This window comes from Corvus kubaryi, unplaced genomic scaffold (genome assembly GCF_017639235.1).
Source record: "Corvus kubaryi isolate FWS band 111438036 unplaced genomic scaffold, C.kubaryi_AGA036_p1.0 37341, whole genome shotgun sequence".
NCBI classification, from domain to species: domain Eukaryota; kingdom Metazoa; phylum Chordata; class Aves; order Passeriformes; family Corvidae; genus Corvus; species Corvus kubaryi.
The window spans coordinates 11,183,188-11,191,549 of record NW_024581112.1 but is presented as its reverse complement, the minus strand read 5'-3'; positions in this window follow the sequence as shown (position 1 = coordinate 11,191,549).

Here is an 8,362-nt window from a genome sequence, read left to right as displayed (position 1 = left end):
CATAGCTGTGGATACAGGTGACATGAACTAGACAAGGTGTGCACACTTAGCTGGAGTGACCACGAGCTCCTTGGTTTGCTTCCCCACCCAGCAGATAAGCCTTCAGGTCACTTCTGAAGAGAAGAGCAAACTGCTCTCTCAGTGTGCACACAGCCCAGTGCATCCCTGGGAAGGCATGAAAAATCCTGCCCTCATTCTTCCTCCACTAGATGTCAGGTTTGGGTCATATATATCAATCTACGTTGGTAAAAGCAACAAAAAGAACCCACTACTTGCCGGCCTTCAAGGCACCATGGCCTTAAAAAATCGCTACGATCACACCACAAGAGTGCTGCTAATATGTTTGGAAACCTTCACTCCCTGTGCCTTATTTTTAGCATTTTCTGGAGCGCAGCACAGCAATAAATGTAGCTACATCTGGCCTGATCTTTGTTTCAGCCTACAAGTTGTCTGCAGGGTCCTCTGTCATATTTCTCATTATGCTGATCTCAGTACTTCCCTACTTTAGGGAACAGAGCTTTTTAGGGATGCACATTGCAGCCAATTCAGCAAACCATAAAGTTTATGCTTTCATGATTATCATAATTTTACGTGAATTAAAAATAGTCTGTGACTACTGTATTTTGGATCAGGAGAGGGGGAAAATCTATGTGTTTATGCTGTGGCTTTTAAGAGGCTGTACTTTGCATCTAGATATATTTTCTTCTTTCAGCAATGGACTCAATTCAAAATAGCAGTGACTTCTGGTCCCAAAAGTAATCTCTGATACCAGTAATACTTCTGATTTAGCTGTGAAGTTGTAATCTGAGGAAATCAAAATTTGCCACAGAGATAATATCCTTTATTACAACCCCTGGATATACTTGAAAAAAGTGGACAAGTTTAAAATCCTGGAGCCTTTTTATTGGAGTACAGTAAAAACCTTAAAAAGACTCTCTAAAAACTTTGCTGGACACCTAGCTGTCTTCTTTTGAAAACTGAAGAAAATAACATAGGAAATAATTACACATCTGGTCCAGCCTTGCAGATACAGTGTCAAGCAGTCAACAGCCAAAGCTTGATTTTTGGACAGATCTGTGTAGCCGGGCTTTTGCAGCTGCTTACTTTTCAATACTAACATAGTCAAAGGCTCGTGAGTCCAAATACAAAGATCCTCTGTAAATCTGTGCTCCAGTCCCTATTACAGTCACAATGCTCCTTCCTCCAGTTGGTTGTATTTGTTTGCTTTTCACAGATGGCAAATCACCGTGGGTCAAGCTGACATCTCTCTCCCTGATGCATCCACTACTGCTCAGCTCAGTCTGGGACTCTAAAACACTTTGGTGAAGAATCTGGTGAACTCCAAGCAATGTAAATAATTCAGATCACATAACAGTTTGCATACAGTCACCACTGTTTCTCCTTATCAGATGTCTTGCTTGGGCATATGCCTCCTGTTCGGAAGGAAAATGCTTTCTCCTTGCGTGTCAGTCATGCAAGAAAGTTTTTCCCAAATTTAATACTTACATAGCCATCCCTCTGTTACAGGTGGAGATGGCAACAAATCTTTTATTTAACGTTGCCTAACAGTTTTGATTACAAGATCTGTTGTTCAGTTGCTTTTAATTTTTTCATATTTTAGTCATTCTAGGCTGAATTTTTCCATCCTTGTTCTCTGTGTACGGATGAATTTTATTTTGGGAACATTTCACTGAAAGTTGGTCAGCAACTTCCAAAAATGAGGTTAGTGAAAAATATGGTTGGCCCATGCTGAAAATGTCTTACCGTGGTTTCACTGCAGTTCAGTGCTTCATGCAGGGGCTTGAAATTAGCAGGGGTTGATCCCTGGAGACATCAGCCTGTACTTGGTGGCCATATGAAAATCCTGTCAGATCTGACCTAGCTGTAAATCATTGCTTTCCACCTGCACATGGTCTGCAGAGCTTGTCTGAAATCCAGATGTTATCTTTGCTGAAGACTTGCCCAGTGCAGAGCATGCCTCTGCCATAGGATCTCAGCCCCAAATACGAGCCAAGGGCAGACAGTTGGCTGTGCCCTACTCTCCCTCACTCCGTACCACCCAGAGTTGGATGCAGCCTAAAACAGCACTGAAGTGGAGAAGGAAAAGAAAAATAATGGCTCAAAAGAGGATCTGCAGGACAGCAACCAGGGACAGTGCAGAGGAAACAAGGTCAGAGACAGAGCAGGTGGGAGCCAAAAGGGCAGGGATATCCTGGGATGGCAGGGTTTCAGGAGGATAGAAGGATCAAGAGACAGGGATAAATTTGGGAAAGAGGCAGAAGGGAACAACCTATGACACACTGTTCTAGTGTTTTAGGAGACTACCAAGCATCTAGCCATTCTTTCTGCAACCACCTCTGCCTCCAAAACCCAGAAGAGAACTTGATTTATGCTCAGCATTCATCTGAATTTTTTGTGATATCCCTTCTTTCATCTCATCCTTACAATTTTTTTTTTTTCATTTCTCCTTTCCCTCCCCCCAGAAAAACCCAGAAGAATTCAGGATCATTCTTCTGTGTCCTACTGGAAGTCTGTTCCATTTTATCTCTTCAGCTGAGGAAGATCTGGAGTGCTTTGTGGCACTGAAGAGAGATAATGCAGTCTTTTTCCCCGGTTACCCCTCTTCATAAAAAGCCTGGAGCTGTAAACTCTGACACCAGCAATGCTTGAATAAGTCTGATAGGCTGGGAGGAAAGATCACATCAGTGTTTGGTGTAGGACACCCAGTTAGGTCATGTGAGGAGTGATGACCTGCAGGTAGCAGGGAGGGTGTGTGCAAGCGGGGTCATGGGCTGAGCAGACCATAACAAAATATTAAAAAATGGACTTCAGAGAGCAGATGCAGAGTCACTGAACTACTGCTGGGAAATGCCGAAGAAGGGAGGACAATGACTGTATATTCCCAGTATGAAAACATACAGCACCCCTCAGGTACATATCTAAGACTACTGTCAGGCAAAGAACTCTACAAATAAGTACAACTTACAGTATTTATGAAAAATATGGGTAAAGTGTGAGGTGAGCAAGAACAGAGTTGGGAGGAAGGTCCACAAAAGCTGTTTGGTTCTCACCAGCTGCTGCCAATGCTGTCTCCAAAGGCACTGAGCTCGCACAGGGTGGAGCAGCAGAGGAGTCCAGACACGACTCAGGTTGCAGTTTTTCCCTTGATTCCCATGGACAGCTGTCCCTCTTAAAGCCAGGGAGTCAGAGGCAGCTGGATATGACATTAATCATGATACACCCTTATGTAGGTTTAGTTATGGGTTGTTTTGTCCCTAGCCTTACCTGGCCTGCTGGGCCAGCTAGGTTTGTGTAGCTGTGTGGCCTTCCTTCTTGGCTTTGTTTCTAAAGTACTGTGGTGCTGGCAGTGAAGGAAGTAGCTCACTCAAATACTCAGAGGACACTAAAACCAGAAACAAGAGGTACCTGGGACCTGCCCTGATCTGAGTCAAAGAGCACTCTGCGCTTGGTGTCCCATTTTATCAGCTGGAAAACGTCCTGGTAGCTTCTACTTGCAGTGAGAGTGATCCTGCTATCAGCAGCACCATTTGGGAACCACTGAGGTCTAAGTTTTTGTCAGCCACTGGATAACATTCACAGAAGAATAGAAAAGTAGGGTGGAGAGGAGAAGCCATCTAGTCCACTCCTGTTCCTGAATTCAGAATTAGCTACACCCATGCCTGCCTCCACTCCACTCCACTCCACTCCACTCCACTCCACTCCACTCCACGGGCATGCCACTTCTTCCAAAGAAAACCAGTTTCATTGATTTACTATACAAGGAAAATTTACAGCTGTTTCATCTGGATCTCCCTTCCTGTAATTTCAGTTTTTTCCATCCATAATGGGCACAAAAAAGATTCATTCCCTTTCTCTTTATATCTATCTAAAAAATATTTAAAGTTCACTGACGGGCCACCCCCTCTATTGTCTCTTTTCTAAATCAACTTATGCAAATTCCTTTGGCTTTTCATCAAGAGCCATGTTTTCTAGACTTCTGGTCATCCCAAGTTCTGTCCTCTGACTCTCCAGCTGTTCAACATCCTTCCTTAATTAAAGCACCAGGAACTGGCCATGATCTTCCAGCTGAGTCCTCTCCTGGCCTTCATATGGAACAAAGGAGACAGATTATGCCAATACTCCTGTTTATTCAGCTGTGATGATAGACATTATTTTTGTGTTCATTACTCAGCAGTATGTTCCTTACTTATTTCTTCAGATGTGCCATTCCATCCTGAGATAAGAAAGGAGACAGACACTTTTGTTCATCTCTTCCAAACAAAGAAGTAGTCTCATCTCTTCTTCAACTGAAATAAGAGTCAGACTAGGGGTAATAGATGTCTCAAATCTCAGAGATCCACCACCTAGCAAAGAACTCTCATTTTTTGCTAAAAATGCTGAGAGGTGTCAGATGACATAAAAAGACTCCACCCTACATACATGGCAGAGACACCATAATATATCCAGGAAGTCACCTCAGAGAAACAGAGACAGAGAAAATTGTATGGTATAAAGGAAGCCTTTGAGTGACAGTGTCAAGAACAATTTCTATTGTGAAAGATCCACCTCAGCCTTGAGATTTCGTGGTGGTGGAAGTGCAGAAAATAAAGGAGATTTTCATGAATCTCAGTGTTAATGAGACTGTGGACTCAAAAGTACAAATGAGAAGCTGCTTTTACCCTTGAGACTGAATTAGTGCTTAAGCTGAGCCTAGGGCTCTGGAATACCAGAATTGATGCCTTCAGGAAAGCAAACCTCTCCTGGTGCATTGGAAGTTGGCTTGTCTACTATTGCTAATGTCTAGACTCCCAGTAGAGCTTCAGTTCTCTCTTGAAAGCAGAGAATTTGCTCTCAAGAGGCCACAGTATGGGATCAGAGGCTGCCCCAATCCCCACCAGCCCATGGCTGCCCCACTACAGAGGCATTCTTCTGGCTGAGTTGAGGCAGCGTGACCCTGTTTGCCCACTGATCTGTGGCAACTTTCCACTGAGGGGTTTCTCTTTTTGCAGCAGCTCTGCATGAAGCTTTCAGCTTGGTACACACTGCAGCCTCCAGATTCCTCAATGCAATGATGCTCTCCAGCTCATGAACAGCAGGTGATTAAAAGCTAAAGGCAGAGTTTTCCTCACAAAACTACATCCTAGCTTTTACAGATTATTTCTCCAGGTTGTTAAGATCATTTAAAGTAATTTCAAATCCTTCAAATATATTCTGTGTTAGGTAATCCATTTGATTAGTTAAAAAGATAGCAATAGAGATCTCAATCACCAAGTTAAGTCTGACTATCAAGGACTACTCTCTGAATATATTGTTAGGTCAGTATTGCTCTCAACTGTTGAAAATTGTACACAGATATTTCCTTATCTTGCATCTTAGAAGCTCATATGAGACAATGTTCAAAGCCTCACTAAAGTTAAAATAATGTTTCTGCTGCTGTTCTTCCCTAGACACAAGTCCCATCACAGGAACATATTAGATTGGTTTGGTATGACTTTTCTTAATAAATCCACTCTGTTTGCCACTCACCTTGTAGTTGACTTCTGGAAGCTCAACTATAGCTTCCCCTGCCCCCTCACTATTGAAAAAAAAATGTAAGAGGCAACACATTCATCTCTGTACCTCACAGTTCCTCAAAGATAGCAACTAATAGTGCTGGCATTGCTTCAGACAACCCTCCCAGCATCCTAGCAGGAATTTCATCAAGTCCAGCTGATTTGAAAATATCCAGCATATCTAAGTCTCTTTCATGATATTGCTTGGTCTTGTGGCAAATTGAAAACATCCTCAGACATTCTTAGCAAAATGAAGGCCCTAGACAGTAATTTTGAAATTAAAATATTCCCCAACAGGCTGGAAAACCCAGGTAGCTGGGGCAAGCTGACAGGGTGGAAAAGGCCAGGCCCAACATGAGCACCCTTAGGAGATAAAAAAATGGGAAAGTTCTGAATCCTCGAGGAAATCAGAATTCAAGAGATGCAAGTAATCCAGCAGGGAAAGGAAAACAAACATAATGAATTTTATACAAGGTGCCAAAAAAAGAACCAATGTAGTGGTACACTCACTTCTACACAACCTTTGAAATCTAAAAAAGGAGACAGAGAAGAAGAATGTTTGATCCAAAATTCAGACACTGATTTACCATACATATTGGAAACCTGGAGTAAAGAAGACCATCAAAGGGACACTAAACACAGGCTATAAAATACAGAGATACACTGTGCAGGAGGAAGAGCATTGCTTTGCCTCATTGAAGGCACATAATCAAATCAAGTCTACAAGTTCACCATCTCAAGTAACAGGAAGTCTGTACTGGTTGAAATTCCAGGCCTAAATAGGAAGATTATTGTTATGACAGATAATGTTACTGACCCAGGACAGCAAAATGCCTTGAATTTAATACACTGGAAGAAATCAGAGAGGCAGGAAAAACAGTAGCAATGCGAGACATCAACTGCCCTCCTGTAGATTGACAAATGTCATACCAGCAGATGAAACAGAGATGACATTTTTGGGCTCTGTCAGCAACTATTCCATGGAGCATCTGGTCAGAGCCCACAGGAGCAAAGGCAGTCCTCAGATTTGTGGCTCTAGCCCTTCCAATGGAAGCTCCACTCTGTGACAGTGACCACAGAGAGCTCAGCTTCACCAGCTCTAGAGGAGCACTGAAGGCCAAACACGCCACTGCCATTGTCCTCCACTTCAAGAAAAGCCATGCAGGAATGAGGGAGCTTGTTAAAAAGAATCTAGAAAGGTCAGCAAAGAGAAATCCTAGCAAACAGCATGGAAACTTCTGAAGAACACCAGACTGGAAGCATAACACCGCTGCGTATGACCTATTGAGAAAGGCTGGAGAATGGATTAAAGGAGGCCAGCACATATAAACATCCAAGTAAGCAAGTTTATTAGCAGTAAAAAGGCAATTTCCAAAAAGATGTCTATTGTATCCAAACCAATAAAATGAAAAGAATAGTGTTGTCAGGCAGATTAAAAGCAAAAATCCTAAAAGAGTTTGAGGAGAACTAGCTAAAGAAATCAAAACTAGTACTTCATCAAAAATGTCTGGAGAAAAATCTTGCTAGGGGCTCTGCATGGCCAGCTACTGATTAGGCAAAAACCAGAGACAATTAAACCATTCTGCAGGGCTTTTCACTGGGAAGAACAGGGAAAAAGTTTTCACATGGGGGGAAATGCAAAAGGTATGTCTGAAGTCAAAGTAATTGTGGATGAGATTTTGTTTCACATACACAAAGTGAGATTTTGCTGGAGTCAGATGATACCTAGCAGAAATCAAGGATGGAAACCCTGAATTACTAATCACACGTGCAACCTTCCACTTGGAACCTCCTGAGGTCCTGGAGACTGAAAGGTGACACATACAAAGCCTATCTTTAAAACACATCCTGGGGGACACACAGGCAAACACAGTTCTTATGCTTCATAATACTTTTTAAATGTAGAAATGTGAACAGCACAGCTCCAGAAGACCAGGGTGTGCTTGCATCAGAGGGCAAATTCTTCTGTTGACAAATCATTAGCATTCAGCAGAGAATTCATTTTTCATATGTGAAGAAATAGAATATAATTCAAGTGAGTCAAAATCTTTGTGTAAAGAGAAGTCTTTTCTCAGAGCCTTCCTTGGATATCTCTGAAAGGATCATCAGCAGATTGTCGAAGACAGCCCTGTAGGCAGAATCTGGCATGATCTGTCCCTCACCAAAGCCTGCTAAGTACACGAAATAGCCAATGTATAAGAAGGAAATTAATGAAAAAAATAATTGAAATGAAGGAAATAGAGAGTAGTGATAAATATTCTTCAGAGCAGATGTCTCCAGAGGAGCTGCACAAGGATCTGTGCTGGAGCTACAAGTATCCTTGATCAAAACAGGAGAAGAGTTTTCATATACCTCTTTCCTACATAGAATCCTAGAACCGTTTGGGTTGGAAAAGACCTGTAACAGTTCCTCCAGTAGAATCCTGTGGGAAATGTGTCAAGGACTGTCCATATGGTGTCATTAGCCCTTTGAGTGACCAGTCTAAGGTAGCACCATAGCTACACTCAGGCCAGGAGAAACAAGCCATGCAAGAATCACCCTCTACTGTATGTACCCATTATCACAGGCCCCCTTGCCTTCAGACTCTTCAGAGTTCCTTCTTAGTCTAAGTCTGAGAAGAAGGTACTGAGCTGTCTTCTCTGTAACTAGACTTCCCAATTCCTCTGTTTTGCGTTTTTAAAGAAATGGAAAGACGAACATTCCTTATAAACACGAGCTGCAAATAAAGGTACTCGTTCACATCTCATTCCTTAAATATTGACAAATATTTTAATGGTTTACAGCTCTCTAGGCACAACCACACTTCTTTG